The sequence below is a fragment of the Heptranchias perlo genome, chromosome 16 (genome assembly GCF_035084215.1).
Source record: "Heptranchias perlo isolate sHepPer1 chromosome 16, sHepPer1.hap1, whole genome shotgun sequence".
NCBI classification, from domain to species: Eukaryota; Metazoa; Chordata; class Chondrichthyes; order Hexanchiformes; family Hexanchidae; genus Heptranchias; species Heptranchias perlo.
The window spans coordinates 2,552,650-2,577,318 of NC_090340.1; the positions used below are offsets into that span (position 1 = coordinate 2,552,650).

The 24,669-nt window shown below is 47.6% G+C and overlaps 1 pseudogene; it reads left to right on the forward strand.

Moving 5' to 3' along the window:
* Positions 1-2,319: 2,319 nt before the first annotated feature.
* LOC137333867 (zinc finger protein 180-like) lies at positions 2,320-22,519 on the forward strand (annotated as a pseudogene).
* The last annotated feature ends 2,150 nt before the right edge of the window (positions 22,520-24,669 follow it).

The following is a 24,669-nucleotide window of genomic DNA, read 5'->3' on the forward strand; positions in this document are numbered from 1 at the left end:
GCTCCCCTCGCCCGGTGCCCGGTCTCACCGTGCACCAGCTCCCCTCGCCCGGTGCCCGGTCTCACCGTGCACCAGCTCCCCTCGCCCGGTGCCCAGTCTCACCGTGCACCAGCTCCCCTCGCCCGGTGCCCAGCCTCACCGTGCACCAGCTCCCCTCGCCCGGTGCCCAGTCTCACCGTGCACCAGCTCCCCTCGCCCGGTGCCCGGTCTCACCGTGCACCAGCTCCCCTCGCCCGGTGCCCAGTCTCACCGTGCACCAGCTCCCCTCGCCCGGTGCCCGGCCTCACCGTGCACCAGCTCCCCTCGCCCGGTGCCCGGTCTCACCGTGCACCAGCTCCCCTCGCCCGGTGCCCGGTCTCACCGTGCACCAGCTCCCCTCGCCCGGTGCCCGGCCTCACCGCGCACCAGCTCCCCTCGCCCGGTGCCCGGCCTCACCGTGCACCAGCTCCCCTCGCCCGGTGCCCGGTGCCCGGCCTCACCGTGCACCAGCTCCCCTCGCCCGGCCTCACCGTGCACCAGCTCCCCTCGCCCAGTGCCCGGCCTCACCGTGCACCAGCTCCCCTCGCCCGGTGCCCGGCCTCACCGTGCACCAGCTCCCCTCGCCCGGTGCCCGGCCTCACCGTGCACCAGCTCCCCTCGCCCGGTGCCCGGCCTCACCGGGCACCAGCTCCCCTCGCCCGGTGCCCGGCCTCACGGTGCACCAGCTCCCCTCGCCCGGTGCCCGGCCTCACCGTGCACCAGCTCCCCTCGCCCGGTGCCCGGCCTCACCGTGCACCAGCTCCCCTCGCCCGGTGCCCGGTCTCACCGTGCACCAGCTCCCCTCGCCCGGTGCCCAGTCTCACCGTGCACCAGCTCCCCTCGCCCGGTGCCCGGCCTCACCGTGCACCAGCTCCCCTCGCCCGGTGCCCAGTCTCACCGTGCACCAGCTCCCCTCGCCCGGTGCCCAGCCTCACCGTGCACCAGCTCCCCTCGCCCGGTGCCCGGTCTCACCGTGCACCAGCTCCCCTCACCCGGTGCCCGGTCTCACCGTGCACCAGCTCCCCTCGCCCGGTGCCCAGTCTCACCGTGCACCAGCTCCCCTCGCCCGGTGCCCGGCCTCACCGTGCACCAGCTCCCCTCGCCCGGTGCCCGGCCTCACCGTGCACCAGCTCCCCTCGCCCGGTGCCCAGTCTCACCGTGCACCAGCTCCCCTCGCCCGGTGCCCAGTCTCACCGTGCACCAGCTCCCCTCGCCCGATGCCCAGCCTCACCGTGCACCAGCTCCCCTCGCCCGGTGCCCAGTCTCACCGTGCACCAGCTCCCCTCGCCCGGTGCCCAGTCTCACCGTGCACCAGCTCCCCTCGCCCGATGCCCAGCCTCACCGTGCACCAGCTCCCCTCGCCCGGTGCCCAGTCTCACCGTGCACCAGCTCCCCTCGCCCGGTGCCCAGTCTCACCGTGCACCAGCTCCCCTCGCCCGGTGCCCGGTCTCACCGTGCACCAGCTCCCCTCGCCCGGTGCCCGGTCTCACCGTGCACCAGCTCCCCTCGCCCGGTGCCCGGTCTCACCGTGCACCAGCTCCCCTCGCCCGGTGCCCGGTCTCACCGTGCACCAGCTCCCCTCGCCCGGTGCCCGGTCTCACCGTGCACCAGCTCCCCTCGCCCGGTGCCCGGTCTCACCGTGCACCAGCTCCCCTCGCCCGGTGCCCGGTCTCACCGTGCACCAGCTCCCCTCGCCCGGTGCCCGGCCTCACCGTGCACCAGCTCCCCTCGCCCCACCTTCAGCTGTCAATCAAACCAGGCAGCGTCACGTGACGCCCCTCCATCTTGGTGCAGGAACCGCACTCCGTTTTCCGGTCGCAGCCTCGTCCGCTTCAGGCGCGCCAAGAAAGGCCGAGCCGGTAACTTCAGTCTAGGGAATAACTTTACTCAGTCTGTGATCATTTTAATCGATGTCGCTGAGGTATTTCCGCCGCCTCCGCCCGGCCCGCTCCGAGATCCCATTGTTCTGTCCTCACCCGCTCTTCGGTCAGGATTTGGTGCGCATGCGCTCTGCGGGGCTGTGCAACCGATAGAGCGGTTTCCGAGCCGCGGGGGACGGTGGGTATGGAAAGCCGACATTGAGTCGCAACAAAGTCAGAATTTTGAACTGGGTATCGCTGGAAAGCAATGCTCTTGGGTTAAAGCACTTCTGCCAGTTTACACGAACATATATATAATAACTGTCAAAATATATTGTGAATTGAATTGTGGCTGTGACGGAGATCCGATCCGGCTCCCGCCTCCCCGATCGGGTTTAAACATTCACGCGTGCGCAGAAGGGGCTTCTAATCCAAGCGTGCAACATCCTGGCAGGCTGGTTTGCGCGCATGCGCGGGGCCGAGGCCCAGGTCAGGCCGCCATTGTTGAGGAATTGCTGAGTGTGAGGCAGGTAAGTGGGGCTGGGGGCTGGGGGCTGAGTCCAGGCTGCAGCCCCCATTACATTTCACTTTATATTTACCCAACTGGTTTTATTGACTGCGGAATGGGGTTTTCTATCAGGAGGAATCCTTAATAGAAAAGCCCGAGTCCCTGATTTGCAGTCAGCTCCTTTAGTGAAGTTGTCTGATGATTGAGTTGGTCAGGACTGTGAGTTTTCAGGAGTGGGCTGTATATCCAGGAGGGAGTTGTGGAGTGAGAACATTTACATTAACTGCACTAACAAGTTGTTTTATGTAAAAATATCATGGGACATTTCTTAGAGTCATGAAAGGACACTAAATAATTGAACGCTGTTACTTTCTTCTTTCAGTTGTCTCCAGAACAGAACCAACAAGATTCAGTTGTGTGAAAAATCCTAGAAGTTTACAGAAAGAATCTTGTGGGGAAATCCAGGTAAGTGTGAGTGTTTGAGCAATTCACTGCATTACATGTAGTCACACACAGAATGTGCCGGGAGTTCTCTGCATCCTGTATTCCGAGGGAATAGGGACTGTCAGTGATAGTCCCTCTCCAATTTCCCGAAGGTGGGCCAGTTTTACCAGTTCATGTGCAGCTGTCTACCTCCCTGGAAGTCATTGGGTTCTGTGTCTACACCCAATCTCAATCCCCTTCTCAGTTTTGGGATACTGCAGCTATCTGTTAATTTAGAACTGTAATTTAATGCTTCATTGTTTGTCAGTTGTTGATTGATTATGCTTTTGTGAAGCGCCTTTGGATGTTTTATGACATTAATGGTGCTGTGTAAATTCATTTGTTGTTCTACAAACAAGGATTCTACATTACACAGTAACTGGGATGTTGACAGAGAGAAACACAATTTGTAATGGAATAATGTGTATATTATAAGTTACTTTTTAAAATCGTTACAGAATCTGAGTTGACCGGAAGGATTCCACTGATTGTGTGCTGTTTTTTCCTCAGAATTCATAGCAACATCAACAGTTGTGTCCCAAAGTAGGTGAACACGGCACATATGTCTCAGGCTAAAATTGCAGACTGCAATATCACACACTGTTTAAAACTGTCCCATCTCTATGAACAGTAAACAGACAGTATAATATCAGTAGAGAAAAAGTACTAGAGAAACTAACACGACAAAAAGCTAACAAATCCCCATGACCTGATGGCCTACGTCCTAGGATTCTAAAAGAGGTGGCTGCAGAGATGGTGGATGCATTGGTTGTGTTCTTCCAAAATTCCCTAGATTCTAGAATGGTCCCAGTGGATTGGAAGGTGGCAAATGTAACCCCGCTATTCAAGAAAGGACGGAGAGAGAAAACAGGGAACTACAGGCCAGTTAGCCTGACATCAGTAGTCAGGAAAATGCTGGAATCCATTATTAAGGACGTAGTAACAGGGCACTTAGAAAATCATAATATGATTAGGCGGAGTCAACATGGTTTTATGAAAGGTGTTTGACAAATTTATTAGAGTTTTTTGAGACTAACTAGCAGGGTAGATAAAGGGAACCAGTGGATGTAGTATATTTGGATTTTCAAAAGGCATTTGATAAGGTGCCAGATAAAAAGTTGTTGTACAAGATAAGGGCTCATAGGGTTGGGGGTAATATATTAGCATGGTTTGGTTTACGGACAGAAAACAGAGAGTAGGGATAAATGGGTCATATTCAGGTTGGCAGGCTGTAACTAGTGGGGTGCCACAAGGATCGGTGCTTGGGCCTCAGCTATTTACAATCTATATTAATGACTGAGATGAAGCGACCGAGTGTAATGTATCCAAGTTTGCTGACGATACAAAGCTAGGTGGGAAAGTAAGCTGTGAGGAGGACACAAAGAGTCTGCAAAGGGATATAGACAGGTTTAAGTGAGTGGGCAAGAAGGGGGCAGATGGAGTATAATGTTGGGAAATGTGAGCTTATTCACTTTGGTAGGAAGAATAGAAAAACAATATTTTTTAAATGGTGAGAAACTATTAAATGTTGGTGTTCAGCGGGACCTGGGTGTCCTCATACAAGAAACACAAAAAGTTAGTGTGCAGATACAGCAAGCAATTAGGAAAGCAAATAAGACCATAAGAGATAGGAGCAGGATTAGGCCATTCGGCCCCTCGAGCCTGTTTTGCCATTTAATGAGATCATGGCTGATCTGATTTTTACCTCATCTCCACTTTCCTGCCTTTTCCCATATCCTTTGACTCCTTTGCTGATCAAAAATTTGTCTAACTCAGCCTTGAATGTACTCAATGACTGAGCCTTCACAGCTTTTGGGGTAAAGAATTCCAAAGATTCACGACCCTCTGGGAGAAGAAATTCCTTCTTATTTCCGTCTTAGACGGGCGACCCCTTATTCTGAGGTTATGCCCCCTAGTTCTTGATTCCCCCATGAGGGGTAACATCCTCTCAGCATCTACCCTATCGAGCCCCCTCAGAATCTTGTATATTTCAATAAGATCTCCTCTCATTCTTCTAAATTCCAATGAGTATAGACCCAACCTGTTCAATCTTTCCTCATAAGGCAACCCTTCCATACCGGGAATCAACCTAGTGAACCTTCTCTGAACTGCCTCCAATGCAAGTATGTCCTTCCTTAAATAAGGGCACCAGAACTGTACGCAGTACTCCAGGTCTGGTCCCACCAGCACCCTGTACAGTTGTAGCATAACTTCCCTGCTTTTATACTCCATCCCCCTAGAAATAAAGGGCAATATTCCGTTTGCCTTCCGGATTACCTGCTGCACCTGTATGTTGACTTTTTGTGTTTCATCTACGAGGGCACCCAGATCCCTCTGTACCGCAGCATTTTGTAGTATTTCTCCATTCAATAATTTGCTTTTTTATTTTTCCTCCCAAAGTGGATGACTTCACATTTTCCCACATTATATTCCATCTGCCAAATTTTTGGCCATTCGCTTAACCTGTCGGTATCCCTTTTCAGACACTTTGTGTCCTCCTCGCAACTTGCTTTTCCATCTGTCTTTGTATAATCAGCAAATTTGGCCACAATACACTTTGTTCCTTCATCCAAGTCATTGATGTATATTGTAAATAGTTGAGGCCCCAGCACTGATCCCTGCGGCACCCCATTAGTTACAGATTGCCATTTTGAAAATGACCCTTTTATCCTGACTCTTTGTTTTCTGTTAGTTAGTCAATCCTCTATCCATGCCAGTATATTACCTCCAACACCATGAGTTCTTATCTTGTGCAGTAACCTTTTATGTGGCACCTTATCGAATGCCTTTTGGAAATCCCAATACACTACATCTACTGGTTCACCTTTATCCACCGTGCCCGTTACTTCCTCAAATAACTCTAATAAATTTGTCAGACATGATTTCCCCTTCATACAATCAAGGAGAGTCAACATGGTTTTACTATGAGTCTCCAGATATATCCAGTAATGGATTCTAGCATTTTCACAATGACAGATGTTCGGCTAACAGGTCTATAGTTCCCTGCTTTCTGTCTCACTCCCTTCTTGAACAGGGGTGTTACGTTTGCGGTTTTCCAATCCGCTGGGACTTTTCCGGAATCTAGTGAATTCTGGAAGATTACAACCAATGCATCCACTATCTCTGTAGCCACTTCCTTTAAGACCCTTGGATGCAAGCCATCGGGTCCAGGGGACTTGTCAGCCTTTAGACTCATTAGTTTACCTAGTACTTTTTCTCTAGTGATAGTGATTGTTTTTAGTTCATCCCTCCCCTTTGCCCCTTGATTATCTACTATTATTGGTATGTTATTAGTGTCTTCTACTGTGAAGACAGATCCAAAATATCTGTTCAATTCCTCTGCCATTTCCTTGTTTTCCATTATTATTTCCCCAGTCTCATCCTCTAAGGGATCAGTGTTTACTTTAGCTACCCTCTTCCTTTTTATATACTTGTAGAAGCTTTTGCTGTCAGTTTTGAGTGTCCTTGAGTGTACAAGAAACACAAAAAGTTAGCGTGCAGACACAGCAATTAGGAAGGCAAATATCATGTTGGCCTTTATTGCAAGGGGGTTGGAGTACAAGAGTAAGGAAGTCTTACTACAATCTTTTGGTGAGACCGCACCTGGAGTATTGTGTATAGTTTAGATCCCCTTATCTAAGGAAGGTGGTGCATCGAATCATAGAAAGTTACGGCACAGAAGGGGGCGCTTCAGGCCATCGTGTCCGTGCCGGTCGAAAAAGAGCCATCTAAATTAATCCCACTTTCCAGCACTTGTTCCGTAGTCCTATAGGTTATGGCACTTCAAGTGCACATCCAAGTACTTTTTAAATGAGTTGAGTGTTTCTGCCTCTCCCACCCTCTCAGGCAGTGAGTTCCAGACCCCACCACTCTCTGGATGAAGAAAATTCTCCTCAGCTCCTCTCTAATCCTTCTACCAACTACTTTAAATCTATGTCCCCTGGTCACTGACTCCTCTGCTAAGGGAAATAGGTCCTCCCTATCCACTCTATCTAGTCCCGTCATAATTTTATACACCTCAATTAAGTTCTCCTCAGCCTCCTTTGTTCCAAAGAAAACAACCCCAGCCTATCCAATCTTTTCTCATAGCTAAAATTCTCCAGCCCTGGCAACATCCTCTTATATCTCCTCTGTACCCTCTAGTGCAATCACATCTTTCCTTAATGTGACCAGAACTGTACGCAGTACTCAAGCTGTGGCCTAACCAGTGTTTTATATTTTAATCCTGATTAATTCCTGAGATGAGAAGGTTGTCCTATGAGGAGAGGTTAGAAACATAGAAAATAGGAGTAGGAGTAGGCCGTTCAGCCCTTCGAGCCTGCTCCACCATTCAATATGATCATGGCTGATCCTCTATCTCAGTGCCATATTCCCGCTCTCTCCCCATACCCCTTGATGCCGTTTGTGTCTAGAAATCTATCTGTCTCCTCCTTAAATATATTCAGTGACTTGGCCTCCACAGCTTTCTGTGGTCGAGAATTCCACGGGTTCACCACCGTCAGAGTGAAGAAATTTCTCCTGATCTCAGTCCTAAATGTCCTACCCCGTATCCTGAGACTGTGAACCCTCGTTCTAGACCCCCCAGCCAGGGGAAACATCCTGCCTGCTGGGTTGAGTAGAATGGGCCTATACTCTCTGGAGTTGAGAAGAACGAGAGGTGATCTCATTGAAACATATAAGATTCTGAGGGAGCTTGACAGAGTAGATGCTGAGAGGTTGTTTCCCTGGCTGGAGAGTCCAGCACGAGGGGCCACAGTCGCAGGATAAGGGGTTGTTTTTTTAAGACTGAGATGAGGAGGAATTTCTTCACTCAGGGTTGTGAATTTTTGGAATTCTCTACCCCAGAGGGCTGTGGATGCTGAGTCATTGAGTATATTCAAGGCTTTGATGGATAGATTTTTGGACTCCAGGGGAATCAAGGGATATGGGGATCGGGCGGGAAAGTGGAGTTGAGGTCGAAGATCAGCAATGATCTTATTGAATGGTGGAGCAGACGCAAGGGGCCGGATGGCCTACTCCTGCTCCTATTTCTTATGTTCTTACTGGAGAAATGTATCACACACTGTCTAAACCTGTTCCATCTCTATAAACAGTAAACAGACAGTATAATCATAGAACTATAGAAAGGTTAAAACACGAAGCAGGCCATTCGGCTCATCAAGTCCGCACTTGCTCTATGCAAGAGCAATCGAGCACGTCCCACTCCCCTGCCCTTCTCCCGTAGCCCTGCAAATTTTTTCCTTTCAAGTACTTATCCAGTTCTCTTTAGAAAGCCATGATTGAATCTGCCTCCACCACCCCTCAGGCAGTGCATTCCAGATTCGAACCACTCGCTGAGTTTTTTAAAAAAAAGTTTTTCCTCATGTCACCTTTGGTTCTTCTGCCAATCACCTTAAATCTATGTCCTCTGGTTCTTGACTGTTCTGCCAATGGGAACAGTTTCTCTCTATCCACTCTGTCTACTCTCATCTCAATAAACTGTAAACAGACCTTCCCTCCATCATAAGGTCAGAAATGGGGATGATCTCTGATGATTGCACAGTGTTCAGTTCCATTCGCAACCCCTCAGATAATGAAGCAGTCCGAGCCAGCATGCAGCAAGACCTGGACAACATCCAGGCTTGGGCTCATAAGTGGCAAGTAACATTCACGCCAGACAAGTGCCAGGCAATGACCATCTGCAACAAGAGAGAGTCTAACCACGTTCCCTTGACGTTCAACGGCACTACCATCGTCGAATCGCCCACCATCAACATCCTGGGGGTCACCATTGACCAGAAACTTAACTGGACCAGCCATATAAGTACTGTGGCTACAAGAGCAGGTCAGAGGCTGGGTATTCTGCGGCGAGTGACTCACCTCCTGACTCCCCAAAGCCTTTCCACCATCTACAAGGCACAAGTCAGGAGTGTGATGGAATACTCTCCACTTGCCTATCCAGGCAAGTGGAGAGTATTCTTGAGTGCAGCTCCAACAACACTCAAGAAGCTCGACGCCATCCAAGACAAAGCAGCCCGTTTGATTGGCACCCCATCCACCACCCTAAACATTCACTCCCTTCACCACCGGCGCACTGTGGCTGCAGTGTGTACCATCCACAGGATGCACTGCAGCAACTCGCCAAGGCTTCTTCGACAGCACCTCCCAAACCCGCGACCTCTATCACCTAGAAGGACAAGAGCAGCAGGTACATGGGAACAACACCACCTGCACGTGCCCCTCCAAGTCACACACCATCCCGACTTGGAAATATATCGCCGTTCCTTCATCGTCGCTGGGTCAAAATCCTGGAACTCCCTTCCTAACAGCACTGTGGGAGAACCTTCACCACACGGACTGCAGCAGTTCAAGAAGGCGGCTCACCACCACCTTCTCAAGGGCAATTAGGGATGAGCAATAAATGCCGGCCTCTTATCAAATGGCAGAGCAGGCTCGAGGGGCCGAATGGCCTACTCCTGCTTTTAATTCGTATGTATTGAGTTCTTTGGTTGTTTCCTCAATTTCTTTGGCAGTTAAAGCCTCAGTCGATGTCTAGAGTGGGCACGAGATTTTGGGTCATTGAGGACCATTAGAAATTTACATTATAAAAGGAGATCATTCAGCCCAGTATCTGTGCCAGGTTTTTGCAGGAGAAATCCCAAACTAATCCCACTTCCCTGTGCTCTCCCCATAGCCCTGTATCGATCCTAAACTAATCACATTGCCCTGTTCTCCCTACAGCCCTGTATCGATCCAAAATTAATCCCATGGTACCACACCCTCCCCATAACCCAAAACTGATCCCACTGCCCTGCTTTCTCCCCACAGCACTATATCAGTCGCAAAGTAATCTCACTGACTTCCTTCTCCCCATAGCCCTGTGTCAATCCAAAACTAATCCCAATGACCCACTCTCCCCATCACCCTGTATCATTCTGAAACTAATCCCACTGTACTGCTCTCTCCCCATAGCGCTGTATCAATCCCAAAGTGATCTCATTGCCCTGCTTTCTCCCCATAGTCCTGTATCATTCCAAAACTAATCCTACTGCCCCGTTCCCTCCCCATAGCCCTGTGACAATCGCAATTAACCTCACGGTCCTGCTGTCTCCGCATAGCCCTGTATCAATCCCAAATTAATTCCACTGCCCCTTACTCTGCCCATTGCCCCGTATCAATCCAAAACTAATTCTACTGTACTGCTCACTCCCCATAGCACTGCATTAATCATAAAGAAATCTCACTGCAGTCCTCTCTCCCCTAGTCCTGTATCAATCCAGAATTAATTCCATTGCCCTGTATTCATCCAACGCTAATCACAATCTCTTGCTATAGCCCTGTATCAATCCAAAACTAATCTCACTGTCCTCATCTCTCCCCGTGACCCTGTATCAATCCCAGACTCATCCCACTGCATTGTGCTCTCCCCATTGCACTGCATCAATCCCAAACTAATCCCACTGCCCCACTCTCTCCCCATAGCCCTGTATCAATCCAGAACGAATCCACTGCCCTGCTCTCTCCGCATAGCCCTGTATCAATCCAGAACGAATCCACTGCCCTGCTCTCTCCGCATAGCCCTGTATCAATCCAGAACTAATCCCACTGCCCTCATCTCTCCCCATAGCCCTGTATCAAACCAAAACTAATCCCACTGCTGTGCTCCCTCCCCTTGTCCTGTATCGATCCCAAACTAATCCCACTGCCCCTCTCTCTCCGCATAGCCCTGTATCAATCCAAAACTAATCCCACTGTCCCGCTCTCTCCCTATAGCACAGTATCCACCCCAGACTAACCCCAACGCCCAACTTTCTATTTTTCCTTTAAAAGGTACAATGTTTTCTACCTCACCTACTCCCTGTGTCAAACCATTCCATGCTCCAACAGCCCTCTGTGTAAAGAAGTTTCTCCAAACCTCTCTCTTCACTCTGCAATGACTTTGAATTGATGACCCGTCATCACTGACTCTCGAATCAGAGGAAATAGTCTTTCCCGAATCACCCTATCAAAACTCTTCATAACTAAAAAAAAAACCTCAGCCTTTTCTGCTCCAGTGGTAATAGCCCCAGTTTCTCAAATCTCTCCTCATAATTATAGTTTCCCATCACTGGCATCATCCTGGTGAATCTACATTGTACGTTCTCTGTAACTTTAATGTCCTTTCCATAATGCAGTGCTCAACGCTGCACCCAGACTCTAACTGAGGCTGAACCATTTTTTACAAATAGATTGGAATCTTTATGCTCTTGTACTCTATGCCCCTTTCTATAAACGAGGCGCTGTGGGCCATCAGCAGCAGCAGAATTGTATTCCAGCACAATCTGTAACCTCACGGCACAGCATATTCCTCACTCTACCATTACCAACAAGCCAGGGGATCAATCCTGGTTCAATGAGGAGTGTGAAGAGCTTGCCAAGAGCAGCACCAGGCGTACCTAAAAATGAGGTGCCAACCTGGTGAAGCTACAACTCAGGACAGCATGCATGCTAAACAACAGAAGCAACATGCTCAGTTTGGGTTCCGCCAGGACCACTCTGCTCCAGACCTCATTACAGCCTTGGTCCTGACGAAGGAGGAAGCCTCCGAAAGCTTGTGGAATTTAAAATAAATTTGTTGGACTATAACTTGGTGTTGTAAAATTGTTTACAAAACTCTACAGTTTGACTAGGACTTCCTCTGACTTTCTCCTGTTCAGTATTCTACTGCTGCCAGCCAGTGCTTGGTCTGATTTTTCCCTCCTATGTACAGTACCCTACACTTTTCTGTGTTAAATTTCATCTGCCATCGTTCTGTGCACTAGTCTAGTTTGTCCATCTGATTCTGTAGTTGGGGAGTTGTGTCCTCAGAATCGATTCCCCTTCCCAGTTTGCTATTACCTGCAGGTTTTACCTGCACTTGGGTTTGGAATCCAAGTTATGAATGTAAATTTGAACCTGTGGTAGACCTGCTACTGATTCCTGCAACTAATTTAAACACAAATAGAACACTTCAATGTTTAACGCTGCACTTATCTTGAGAGGGAACACGATTCCAGGCCTATCAGTTGCTCCGTTATGGGGAGGTGAAGTCCAGTCATTCCCTAGGTGGAATCGTAGATGGGAACACCTACAACACCAAGCTGCTGCATTTATATTTAATAAATATATCAATCAGATGTACATGTACCTTGGCGTATGGTTTAATGATGATGGTGGCTCACCATTGCTCCGGGGGTGTCATTGCTGGGGTCGAGGTCATTGCTGAGGTCGGGGCTGAGGCACACTGCAGGGTTGTGCTGTACCTAATGTTGCAATGCCTGAATATTCTGAGCTACACCGACAGCAGCAGAAACAGTGACATTTTCCACTCCTTGAAATGCAGTTAAACCAGAGACCTGCGCAGAGGGCCCGGGGATATTAATAGCTGAGGGGAGCCCACTGGATGTTTACTGATTCACATGTTCTTTGTGTTCAGGTTTGCTAGACGGAGCACGGTCAGATACTCTGGGACAAAGAGCCAACATGGAAATACTGAAAGAAGCGGAAATGTTAGTAAATGATCAGCCTGGATCAGCGGAGACTCCTGGACCCAGTCAGCAGGGGACGGCCCCTCAGGACACAGACAGCTTTCAGTGTTTTGTTTGTGGGAAGCGTTTCAGGTGGCCCTGCCTGTTGAAAAAACACCTGCGAGTTCACACAGGAGAGAAGCCGTTTGAGTGTGCAGAGTGTAAAAAGCGATTTAGTAAATCCAGTAACTTGATAAGACATCAGCGATTTCACAGAGGAGAGAAACCGTTTGAGTGCAATGTTTGCACAAAGCGGTTTTCCACCTGCAACGACTTGAAAGTGCACCAGCGGATTCACACCGGAGAGAGACCGTTCGAATGTAGGGTGTGTAAGAAACGATTTTACACATCTGGTCACTTGATACGGCATCTGCAAATCCACACTGACTAGAAACTGCATGATTTGCATTGTGCATAAAAAGCATATTCTGTCAATTGCCAGGGTTACAATGATGTCACGCTGGAGAGATAGTGGATTAGGTCGGAGACTTGCGACTCCACTGTGTGCAGCTATGTCTCTGGTATTCAGTGTTTAGAGATTTAGAATGGCTTCCTTTGCCATGGTAACTATGTTAGCAACACTTGTAGAATGAAATGGATGATCTCACAAACAGCTGTCCAGTTCCAGGGTATCAGGTCACACACTTTCCCATGGTCAATTTCTCAATGAAGTGTTAACTGAAAACACCAGGGATTATCTCCACAAGACAGAGTACAGTATAGTGCTAACACCTTAGATCACAGTTTATGTCCATTAAATTGCTAATTAATCCCTCCAGGTAATTTGATGCACAGTTTTTACTGATCAACTTCCTCCGTGAATCACACAAAAGGTTTGATCGAGGTGGCCAAGTTTTCAAAGTTGAAGAGCAGCAAATTATATATCTGAGAAAAGGCAAAATTCTAAATATACTGTCAGTGTGACTACTCACTGACGTTACACACATACCATGCAGGGTGGTTTAAATCTCTCTTTTCTCTCTCTCTCTCTCTCTCTCTTTGCTCGCTCTCTTTCTTCTCTCCATCTCTTTCTCTCTCTCTCACTCCAGTTCTCTTTGTCCCTGTCTCAAATAAGGCGAACTGAAAAATATGTAAGGAAGGTTTGACAGGTTAATGGAATAGGAAGATAGGGGGCAGATGCAGTTTAATGTGGAGACGTGTGAAGTAATACGTTATGAAAGGACAAACAATGAATGTGAGTATACACTCAATGGAAAGACACTGAAGGGGGGGGATTGACACAGAGACCTGGGGTTTCCCACTGTGCACTCAGCCCCCTGGGATCCTCATACCACTAACGACCCTGGTCACAATTCCCCGGAAGTGTGAATGAAGGTGGATAAAGCTGTAAAGACCAACAGCATTTTGGATTTCATAAACAGTGGTAGAGTACAGGAGTAAAGAAGTAATTGGTTAAGCTATAGTTAGAGTCCTGGGCTCCCCATATTATGGAAAGGACATTAAAGCCATGGTGTACATTCACCAAGATGATGCCAGTGATGGAAACTATAATTATGAGGAGAGAGTTGAACAGAGTTTACTGTCGGGCAGGTGTAGCATAGAATCTTTGGTTGTGATCTGTGCTTGTGTTCCTGAATAATCCTTGTTTCATCTCACTGTTGTTGGGTAAAGTAATCAAGGTCCTTTTTCCATTAGCTGTCAACAAATTAAGCGGAAGAGAATAAAGTCCAATTTTCACAAACTGAGCGGGTTTGTACGGTGACCACGAGAAGGTCAGCCCTGACCTAACTACTTGTTCCCTGAACAAGCACGGATTGTAAAGCTCTCTTTCTAACAACACCTCAAATTTTCCCAAAAGACAGACAATACCCGCAGCCACAGCCGCTGAAAGTCAATGGTTCAGAGCATTCTACTTTCACAACTTTCACAATGCTTCACAGCCAGAGTTACTTTGGAAGTGTAGTCACTATTGTTACTAAGTCTCAAGTAAGCGTCACCTACAATGTCACAGTAAAGGAGGAGGTAGTTGACAAAGAGGAGGTACTTAAAAGGTTGGCAGCGTTCAAAGTAGAAAAGTCACCAGTTCCGAATGGGATACATCCTATGTTGCTGAGGGAATTAAGGGTGGAAATTGCAGAGGCTCTGGCCACAATTCTTCCAATTCTCCTTGAATATCAGAGTGGTGGCAGTGGACTAGAGGATTTTTTTTTATTATTCGTTCATGGGATGTTGGCGTTGCTGGCAAGGCCAGCATTTATTGCCCATCCCTAATTGCCCTTGAGAAGGTGGTGGTGAGCCGCCGCCTTAAACCGCTGCAGTCCGTGTGGTGAAGGTTCTCCCACAGTGCTGTTAGGAAGGGAGTTCCAGGATTTTGACCCAGCGACGATGAAGGAACGGCGATATATTTCCAAGTTGGGATGGTGTGTGACTTGGAGGGGAACGTGCAGGTGGTGGTGTTCCCATGTGCCTGCTGCTCTTGTCCTTCGAGGTGGTAGAGGTTGCAGATTCGGGAGGTGCTGTCGAAGAAGCCTTGGCGAGTTGCTGCAGTGCATCCTGTGGATGGTACACACTGCAGCCACAGTGCGCCGGTGGTGAAGGGAGTGAATGTTTAGGGTGGTGGAAGGGGTGCCAATCAGGCTGCTTTGTCCTGGATGGTGTCGAGCTTCTTGAGTGTTGTTGAAGCTGCACCCATCCAGACAAGTGGAGAGTATTCCATCACACTCCTGACTTGTGCCTTGTAGATGGTGGAAAGGCTTTGGGGAGTCAGGAGGTGAGGCACTCGCTGCAGAATACCCAGCCTCTGACCTGCTCTTGTAGCCACAGTATTTATATGGCTGGTCCAGTTAAGTTTCTGGTCAATGGTGACCCCCCAGGATGTTGTTGATGGGGGATTCGGCGATGGTAATGCCGTTGAATGTAAGGGGAGGTGTTAGACTCTCTCTTGTTGGAGATGGTCATTGCCTGGCACTTGTCTGGCGCGAATGTTATTTGCCACTCATCAGCCCAAGCCCGGATGTTGTCCAAGTCTTGCTGCATGTGGGCTCGGATTGCTTCATTATCTGAAAATGTTAAACCTCTGTTCAAAAAGGGGAGAGCGATAAACCCAGCAATTACAGGCCAGTCAGCCTAAGGTCAATGGTGGGGAAACTTTGAGAAATATTGGGCAGTAAATATTGGGCAGTTGCATCTGAACCAGAGCGGGACAAATATCCTTGCGGTGAGGTTTGCCAGCACTGTTGGGGGGGGGTTTAAACTAACTTGGCAGGGGGATGGGATACAGAGTGGAGCTACAATAGGGGGTGATGTGCAGCCAAATATTGAGAAAAAAACAAGTCAGCTTGGAAGACAGGGCAAATATGTAAGAGCAAGGCTGGATGGCATCTATTTTAATGCAAGGAGTCTTGCAAATAAGGTGGATGAACTGAAGGTGTTGATAAACACATGGGAGTATGATATTGTTGCTGTCACAGAGACATGGTTGAGGGAGGGGCAAGATTGGCAGCTCAATATTCCCGGGTACAGAATCTTCAGGCGAGACAGAGGGGGAGGTATAAGAGGAGGGGGGGTCGCAATATTAATTAAAGAATCAATTACTGCCATATTAGCAGGTTCCTCAAATGAGGCCATATGGGTGGAGCTTAAAAACAAAAAGGGGGCAAGCACTTTGATGGGAGTGTACTATAGACCCCCAAACAGTCAGGGGGAGATAGAGGAACAGATATGTAGGCAAATCTCAGAAAATTGTGCAAATAATAGGGTAATAATGGGGGATTTCAACTTCCCCAATATTAACTGGGATACTCAGAGTGTAAAAGGCTTAGAGGGTACAAAATTCTTAACGTGCATCCAGGAGAGCTTTTTGAGCCAGCATGTAGAAAGTCCTACAAGAGAGGGGGCGGTACTGGACCTAATTCTAGGGAATGTGGCCGTCCAAGTGGAAGAAGTGCTAGTAGGTGAGCACTTTGGTGACAGTGACCATAATTCAGTGAGATTTAAGGTGGTCATGGAAAAGGACAGGGAGGGGCCGGAAATAAAGGTTCTAAATTGGGGGAAGGCCGATTTTAATAGGATAAGGCAGGATCTGGCCAAAATGGACTGGGATCAGCTGCTTGTAGGAAAGTCCGCATCGGAGCAATGGGAGTCTTTCAGAAGGGAGATTGAGACCATACAATGGCAACATGTTCCCGTAAAGGTCAAGGGTGGTTCCAAGAACTCCAGGGAACCTTGGATGTCAGGGGATATACGAGAATGGATTAGGAAAAAAAGGAGGGCTTTTGGCAGATACAAAAGGCGAAGGACGGAGGAAGCCCCAGAGGAGTACAAAAAGTGCAGGGGGATACTTAAAAAAGAAATTAGGAGATCAAGGAGGGGCCATGAAAAAACACTGGCGAGCAAAATAAAGGAAAATCCTAAGATGTTTTTTAGTATATTAAGGGTAAGAGGATAACTAGGGAAAAAATAGGGCCCATTAGGGACAAAAATGGCAATCTGTGTGTGGAGCCGGCAGATGTAGGAGGGGTTCTAAATGAATTTTTTGCATCTGTTTTCACTATGGAGAAGGACGACATAGACATAGAAATACGACAGGGGGACTGTGATATACTCGAACATATTAACATCGAGCAGGAGGAGGTATTGGCGGTTTTAGCAGGCCTAAAAATGGATAAATCCCCAGGCCCGGACGAAATGTATCCCAGGCTACTGTGTGAGGCAGAGGAGGAGATTGCGGGGGCTCTAACACATATATTCAGAACCTCTCTGGCCACAGGGGATGTGCCAGAGGACTGGAGAACCGCTAATGTAGTACCATTATTCAAGAAGGGGAGTAGGGAAAAACCGGGGAACTACAGGCCAGTGAGCCTAACATCAGTGGTAGGAAAATTATTGGAAAAAATTCTGAAGGACAAAATTAGTCTCCACTTGGAGAAGCAAGGATTAATCAGGGATAGTCAACATGGCTTTGTCAAGGGAAGATCATGTCTGACTAATTTGATTGAATTTTTTGAGGGGGTGACTAGGCGTGTGGATGAGGGTAACGCAGTGGATGTGGTATACATGGATTTCAGTAAGGCCTTCGATAAAGTCCCCCACAGGAGACTGGTCAAGAAGGTACGAGCCCATGGAGTCCAGGGTGCCTTGGCACTTTGGATACAAAACTGGCTTAGTGGCAGAAGGCAGAGGGTGATGGTTGAAGGTTGTTTTTGTGACTGGAAGCCTGTGGCCAGTGGGGTACCACAGGGATCTGTGCTGGGGCCCTTGCTGTTTGTGGTCTACATTAACGACTTGGATATGAATGTAAAAGGTATGATCAGTAAGTTCGCTGATGATACAAAAATTGGTAGGGTGGTAAATAGCGAGGAGGATAGCCTCAGTCTGCAGGACGATATAGATGGGTTGGTCAGATGGGCGGAACAGTGGCAAATGGAATTTAACCCGGAAAAGTGCGAGGTGATGCACTTTGGAGGGACTAACAAGGCAAGGGAATACACAATGAATGGGAAGACCCTAGGCAAGACAGAGGGTCAGAGGGATCTTGGTGTGCAAGTTCACAGATCCCTGAAGGCGGCGGAACAGGTAGATAAGGTGGTAAAGAAGGCATATGGGATACTTGCCTTTATTAGCCGAGGCATAGAATATAAGAGCAAGGAGGTTATGATAGAGCTGTATAAAACACTGGTTAGGCCACAGCTGGAGTACTGTGTGCAGTTCTGGTCGCCGCACTACAGGAAGGATGTGATCGCTTTGGAGAGGGTGCAGAGGAGATTCACCAGGATGTTACCAGGGAGCTTTTTCCCTTCGTTGAGGGTTCTATAACAAGGGGGCATAGATTCAAGGTAAAAGGCGAGAGGTTTAGAGGGGATTTGAGAAAGAACTTTTTCACCCAGAGGGTGGTTGGAGTCTGGAACTCACTGCCTGAGAGGGTTGTGGAGGCAGGAACCCTCACAACATTCAAGAATCATTTGGATGAGCACTTGAAATGCCATAGCATACAAGGCTACGGACCAAATGCTGGAATATGGGATTAGATTCGACTGGGCTTGATGGCCGGCGCGGACACGATGGGCCGAAGGGCCTCTATCCGTGCTGTATAACTCTATGACTCTAAATTGCTCCGAGCGGCAAACCAGCAGTGCTCGCCACTCGTTTGATTTAAAGTCGCCCAGCAAGTTACTGTGCTCGTTTTGGCAGCAACTTCCTGGAACTGGTCAAATAACTTCAGCGTTCTGTCCCGGGCTGTGTGAGTGGTGAAAGGATCTTTAAGGCCCCTCAACCAATCAGCTTGAAGCAAGCCATGCCGTGAGACCTAGGAAGTGTTGTTCATAGTGAAACAGCACTAAGTTAAAAACCAGGAAGTGCCCGATAGGTTTTATAAAATGACATAGGGAAAGTGAACTAAAGAGAGGAAAAGATAAAAAGACTGAGATAAAAGAGCCAAAAGGAAAAAGCATAAAAAATTAGAAATTTTTAATTTAAAAAAAAACTTTTTAAATATCCAAAAACTATTAAGGTCAGAAGCAATGAGACTCCACATTTTTAAAAGTTGAGTTTTAGTGCCAGAGAGGTTGTTTGGCAGTCATTAAGACTTACCACACAGTTAAAACTTAGTTTAGACCTGATTATAACTGAGCGTACCTGTTTCCACTTGTGGGGGAATCCTAAACTAGAGGTCATAAATATAAGATAGTCACGAATAAATCCAATAGGGAATTCAGGAGAAACTTCTTTACCCAGAGAGTGGTGAGAATGTGGAACTCGCTCCCCCAAGGAGTAGTTGAGGCGAATAGCATTGATGCATTTAAGGGGAAGCTGGATAAACACATGAGGGAGAAAGGAATAGAAGGATATGCTGATAGGGTGAGAGGAGGCTGGTGTGGGGCATAAACACCGGCACAGACCAGTTGGGCTAAATGGCTTGTTTCTGTGCTGTGGACTCAATGTACCTGTTTTGTGGCAAGATTAGTTTGTTTCCAACTGGGCAGGAGAGCACATTGGTGCTAGTCTGTTGATTCTATTGTTTGCAGCCAGTGAGGTCCCTTTAACACGAAGCTGTCACATCACCGGCGAACCAGGAAGAGCAAGTTCTGGATTTCCGCGTTTGACTGCGCATGTGTGGTCACCGGAACTTGCTCTTCCATTTTGCCATCGATAACGGTGAACGCTATTTGGCTCACTGTTATTTTAAAAGCAATTGCTGGCCTTAGGCAGTAATCTGGGACAAAATTAATTGGCACTTGGAAAAATCCGGGTTAATAAATGAAAGCCAGCACAGATTTGTTAAAGGCAAATCGTGTTTGACTAACTTGATTGAGTTCTTTGATGAAGTAACAGAGAGGGTTGATGAGGGTAGTGTGGTTGATGTGTATATGGACTTTTAAAAGGCATTTGATAAAGTACCACATAATAGACTTGTTAGCAAAATTGAAGCTCATGGGATTAAAGGGGCAGTGGCAGTGTGGATACAAAATTGGCTAAGGGACAGAAAGCAGAGAGTAGTAGTGAACGGTTGTTTTTCAAACTGGAGGAAAGTATACAGCGATGACTTCCAGGGGTCGATACTAGGTCCACAGCTCTTTTTGATATATATTAATGACCTGGACATGGGTACAGAGTCCACAATTTCAAAGTTGCTAATGACACAAAACTCTGAAGTGTAGTAATCAGTGAAGAGGATAGTATCAGACGGACATAGACAGACTGGTGAAATGGGCAGACACATGGCAAATGAAATTTAACGCAGAGAAGTGTGAAGTGATTCATTTTGGTAGGAAGAATGAGGAGAGGCAATATAAACTAAATGGTATAATTTTAAAGGGGGTGCAAGAACAGAGAGACCTGGGGGTATGTACACAAGTTTTTGAAGTGGCAGGATGAGTTGAGATGGTGGTTAAAATGGCATCCAGGATCCTGGCCTGTAAATACAGAGGCAAAGAATACAAACGCAAGGATGTTATGCTAAGCCTTTATAAATCACTGGTTAGCCCCAGCTGGAGTATTGTATCCAATTCGGTGCACCACACTTTATCACACAGGATATCAAGGCCTTCATGAGGGTGCAGGAGAGATTTACTAGAATGGTACCAGGGATGAGGGACTTCAGTTATGTGGAGAGACTGGAGAAGCTGGGATTGTTCTCCTTAGAGTGGAGAAGGTTAAGTGGAGATTTATTAGAGGTGCTCAAAGTCATGAAGGGTTTTAATAGAGTAATGGGAGAAACCATTTCCAGTGGCAGAAGGGTCGGTAACCAGAAGACACAGATTTAAGGTGATTGGCAAAAGATCCAGAGGTGACATGAGGAAAAAAAAATACGCAGCAAGTTGTTATGATCTGGAATGCACTGCCTGAAAGGACGGTGGAAGTAGATTCAATTATAACTTTCAAGAAGGAATTGGATAAATATTAAAGTGGAAAAATTTGCAGGGCTATGGGGAAGAGCAGGGGAGTGGGACTAATTGGATAGCTCTTTCAAAGAGCCAGCACAGGCACGATGGGCTGAATGGCCTCATATGCTGTATAATTCTATGATTACAACAGTGACCACACTTCAAAAGTACTTCATTGACTGTAAAGTGTTTTGGTTGTGAAAGGCATGATATAAATGAAAGTTCTTTCCTTTGCAAGTCCTATGGGTAAGATCATTTTATAAAGAGTGTCCCTTCCTACAGCTGTCGGTTTATGTAACCAGGGTGCAATCCAGGAAACAGTGGCTCATATCAGCATATAGGATATTGGAACTTTTACACATTATTTAACACTAAAGGACAAGGGGGATATTTACTACAGTAAATCAACACCCTGTCCAGTAACAGCGCACAGACATTATATACGCATTCTGAGTTTGGTTGAGGTGTGGGGAGATTGTAACCTGCCATTTTAGAGGTCTACTGAGTGGTTTAAACCTGGCCTCATGATCTCTGTTAACCCAGCTGACCCGGGGAGGTCGTGCTGATGCCCCGAGACAGGTTGCCCTGAACCCCAATATATGGTGGAAGGGTCGGCAGATTTCCATGGGTTTGTTCAAGCTCCACCACGATCTCAAGTGGTCCCTCAGTGAGGAGGAGCTGTGCAAGGCTAGACTTCAACCCACACCTTTGTGCATAGACTGTCCTGACACCACTGCCCGTTTCCCTTCTTGGGGACAGCAAAACATTGGGTGGTGGGTGAGGCCTTTCTGTTCCAACCTCCACCCCCTCTGATCATCCCACCCAGAGTCAGCATCGTTCTGGGAATAAAGGGCAGACTGAGGGATGGAGAGGTTAGCACCAAGAGTCCTCGCCCCTTCACCAGGCAGGAGGTGCCCTCAGCTGTTGACTTTATGACTTTGTGCCCATTCCCTCTGATTTCATTAGATCTTTAAGAATGAGTGACTTTTAACTAGTTTGTGGGTTGCTGCTTATGGCGATTGGAGCCACTACTTGTTTCGACAACTACAGTCTGATGGGCCTCATCTAATAATTAGACTTTTAACTTGCTCTTATATTTTATTGCAAATCAAGTGTTCTTTGTATGGTGTGTATGTAAATGCCCCTTCTATGGGCTAAGTATTCCTTTCTCCACTATTTGAGTGGAGGCTTGAACACATTTAACATCGATGGGTTGTCTGCATTAAAGGAATGGAAGGAATGTCGTGAGTAGGTTGTCCATTAATACTTCACTAATCCGAACATCAGGCGGCTGTTCCATTATCACCACGTTTATACCCCCCAAAGTTCAGGTGTACAGTGTGATTTCAATAATATTCCAGCACAGGGCCTAGTACTTACAATGACAGATACACAGTAGACCAGAGCAGTACAGACTCCAGGTCCTAGATTAGCAGAGACTCCTGGAGTCCTTCTAACACACCGGAAAACCACCCCCTTCCTCTGGATCAGTGGAGATTGGCCCCTGAGGAAGCGGGTGGTTTTCAGTGTCCAGTTTGTGGGAAGGGCTTCAGGTGCCCGAGCCGCTTAAAAAGGCACCAGCGAGTTCACACAGGAGAGAAACCGTTCCAGTGCACAGTGTGTAGCAAACGGTTTTACACATCTAGTGACCTGGTCCAGCACCAGCGCATTCACACTGGGGAGAAACCGTTCGAGTGCTCCATGTGTACACAGCGGTTCTCCTTGTGCAATGCATTGAAAGTGCATCAATGAATTCACGCTGGAGAAAAAACATTTGAATGTTGAGTTTACACAGAGGTTTGGCACATCGTGTGAGCTGGCATTGCACCAGCGGCTTCATACTGGAGAGAAACCGTTTGAATGAACAGCAACCGAGACAGCTGACCAAGCACCAGCAGACTGACAGTGAGCTGAAGCCATTCGACTGCACAGACTGTTGGAAACAGTTCTGCAAATCACACAGGCTAGCAATTCACCAGTGGACTCGCACTGGCGAGTGACCCTACCTATGTGGGTGCAAAGCTCTTCAGACAGCCTGGGCACTGGTAACGTAAATCAGCGACTTCGCATGCGAGAGAAAGCATTTGCGTGTACCGCATGCTGGAACAGGTTTCACTGAGCCTGTTATCCAATGTGGCTTCAGCCGATTCATACTGGAGGGAAACTGCTGAATGTACTACTTTAGGTCAGATTCTTGTCACTCCCACGTCTGTCTTATTGCCTCTTTCAGTTGCTTTCTCCCAGGGTGTCGGTGTTTGGATGTTTAGAATCGGTTCCTTTCCTACAGTGACTCTCCTCAGCACTCGATCCAAGGCAAGCGGTTCCCTGGCCTGTGCTTCTAGTCCCAGGGTATCCTGTCACTCACTGTGTCCCAGGATGGGTTCCAAAACTCAGTGTTAACTGAAAGCTCCAGGGATTGTCCGTCAGGGGTTTTAATAGAGTGAATAAAGAGAAACTGTTTCCACTGGCAGAAGGGTTGGTAACCAGAGTAATTGGCAAAATATTTTTTTACGTAGCGATTTGTTATGACCTGGGATACACTGCCCGAGCAAATTCAATAATAACTTTCAAAAGGGAATTGGATAAATACTTGAAAAGGAAGAAAAAAAGCGGGACTATGGGGAAAGAGCGGGGGAGTGGGGCTAATTGGATAACTCTTTAAAAGAGCCAGCACAGGCGCAATGGGCCGAATGGCTTCCTTCTGTGCTGTATGATTCTTTTACAGCGAGCACAGTTACAGCATTAACGGATTTGACCACCGATTATACACGATATGGAATTACAATATTCATCTCATTCTGTTGTGCTCTGATTTATGTCTGAGAGCCATTTCACACTTGCTCATTAAACACTTGGCCCACTGTCTTAACAGACCTTTAGAATCAGACCAAACTATTAGGGGATCAGATCGCAGCCTATTCCCACTGTGGCACTGCACCTTCATAGTGAACGTTACAACAGTGACTACACTTAAAAAGTACTTCATTGGCTGTAAAGCGCTATGGCATATCCTGAGGTGGTGAAAGGTGCTTATCAATACAAGTCTTTAAGCATTCTTTAACCCATTTAATTTAAATAACTGGACCTCTTCACTAATAGGTCACATCTGATGGATCAAACATTCGTCCATCATTATTGCCATCAGCAGATTCTCTGGTAACAGAACCAGGACAGAGGAGTAGAAAATTGGCAAGCTTCAAGCAAGAAAATGTGGATTATAAGGACTTTCTATCATGATACGTAGAATAGATTCAATAAAATATGAACAGTGCATTTATCAAACTCTGACAAATAACTTATTACTGATAGAAGGATAGGGGGAGAGATCAGGGCAGTGGGACCAGTATTGGATTGATACAGGGCTATGGGGAGAGAGCGGGGCAGTGGGATTAGTTTGGGATTGCTACGGGGAGAGTGGGGCAGTGGGATTAGTTTGGATTGATACCGGGCTATGGAGAGAGAGCAGGGCAGTGGGACTAGTTTTGAATTGATACAAGGCTATGGGAAGACAACGGGGCAGTGGAAGTTACTTTGTATTGATACAGGGCTGTTGGGATAGAATGGGGCAGTGGGATTAATTTGGGATTGATACAGGGCTATGGGGAGAGAGTGGTCCTCTGGGATTAATTTGGGATTAGTGGCTGTGGGGAGATAGCGGGACAGTGGGAATAATTTTGGATTGATACAGGGTTATGGGGATAGAGTGATACAGTGGGACCAGTTTGAGATTTGTACAGGGGTATGTGGAGAGCAGAGCAACGGGATTAGTTTGGGATTTTTGCAGGCCCTAGGTAGATCAGGGCTATGGGACTACTTTTGGATTAACACAGGGCTCTGGGGAGAGAGCAGAGAATGGGATTAGTATTGGATTACTACAGGCCTATGGGAGAGAGCAGGGCAGTAGGATTAGTTTCAGATTGATAGGGCTATGGGGA